The 1733-nt window shown below is 43.9% G+C and overlaps 1 non-coding gene across 1 annotated transcript; it reads left to right on the forward strand.

Annotated features, from left to right (window-relative positions):
- The first annotated feature begins 498 nt into the window (after positions 1 to 498).
- Positions 499 to 624, forward strand: LOC120102080 (small nucleolar RNA SNORA40). Its single transcript, XR_005503103.1, has one exon. It is a non-coding gene; the product is annotated as a small nucleolar RNA SNORA40 (small nucleolar RNA).
- The last annotated feature ends 1109 nt before the right edge of the window (positions 625 to 1733 follow it).

Genomic DNA, 1733 nt, shown 5'->3' on the forward strand with positions numbered 1-1733 from the left:
ATATTCTGCAGTTTGATAAAAATATAAAATAAATGGAATGTGAAATGGTTGGAATTTATATAATTGTACACATAATGTCCTTATCATGTCATATCTATATCACATACTAATTACACATATATCAGAAGCTTTAATCCAGATTATTTTCAATCAGTCCTCATTGTTTTGCTATATGACATTCTGTACTCTACCTGCAAAACTACCGATATAATAATTAACAATGATTTGGCTTTTTCTCTTCTTTCTAAACTGGTGAAAATGTGTACTGATGGTCATTTGACAGCTTAATCATTATGGGTAATATGCCAATATTATGCACTTTATCCTCAAATGCTTTTTTAAAAAAATAGAAAAAAATAGCAGGGTGGGGTGGGGGTGGGTACATCCTCTTGGAGAAGAGGAAGGAAGAGTGGGATGAGAGACTCTAGGAGGGCAGACTGAGAGGGCGATAAGAACTGGAATATAAAAAAAGATTAAAGATACAAAAATAGAATACATAACATTTGTTTGTATTTTTGTTCAAAGTGTGGGCAAACATAGAAGATAAATGCAAAAAGAAATCCTCATTTGCCATCCACAACTCATTTTTGAATATGTGTTTTGCTACATTCATAAAGAACTATAATATACAAGACAGGTCAAAGAGATAATGGTATTGATGGGGTCAGTTCTGACAATTGCTAATAATCTAAAAGCATAGGTAATGAAAACTAATGTGATAGGTGAATATGTATATTTTAAAGGCTTGATTTGAAGAAGAGGTCAAAGCTGAAAATATCTGAATACATGTTCAGCGTGTCTAGTACCGGTACCTAAAACAACTTGGTTTAAGAATAAATACCACACCCGCGGATCCTGGCCCGCAGCAGCTCTCTGCTCCCAGACCCCGTGGGAGAGAGACCTCACCGCCTGGTCAGGTGGGCACTCCTGAGGCGGCAGAGCGGAGGAGACCACCAACACTGCCCACCCCTGCCCACATCCCTGGCCCAAGAGGAAACTGTATAAGGCCTCTGGGTTCCCGTAGGGGAGGGCCCAGGAGCGGCAGGACCCCTACGCCTGAGACACCGCCGGAACCTGAAGGAAACAGACCGGATAAACAGTTCTCTGCACCCAAATACCGTGGGAGGGAGAGCTAAACCTACAGAGAGGCAGACACGCCTGGGAAACCAGAAGAGACTGCACTCTGCGCACATCCAGACGCCAGAGGAAAACACCAAACGCCATCTGGAACCCTGATGCACTGAGGCTCCGGGAAAGACCGGCGCAGATCTTCTCGGTTGCTGCCGCCGCAGAGAGGACTTAGGCAGTACTCCACGGGCACACTTGAGCCTCAGAACCTCAGGTAGGACCAACTTCTCCCCTGCAAGTGACCTGCCTGGTGAACTCAAGCCACAGGCCCACAGGAACAGCTGAAGACCTGTAGAGGGGAAAAATTACACGCCCAAAAGCAGAACACTCTGTCCCCATAACTGACTGAAAGAGAGGAAAACAGGTCTACAGCACTCCTGACACACAGGCTTATAGGAGAGTCTAGCCACTGTCAGAAATAGCAGAACAAAGTAACACTAGAGATAATCTGATGGCGAGAGGCAAGCGCAAGAACCCAAGCAACAGAAACCAAGACTACATGGCACCATCGGAGCCCAATTCTCCCATCAAAACAAACATGGAATATCCAAACACACCAGAAAAGCAAGATCTAGTTTCAAAATCATTTTTGATCATGATGCTGG

The sequence above is a fragment of the Rattus norvegicus genome, chromosome 3 (assembly GCF_036323735.1).
Source record: "Rattus norvegicus strain BN/NHsdMcwi chromosome 3, GRCr8, whole genome shotgun sequence".
Classification (NCBI taxonomy): domain Eukaryota; kingdom Metazoa; phylum Chordata; class Mammalia; order Rodentia; family Muridae; genus Rattus; species Rattus norvegicus.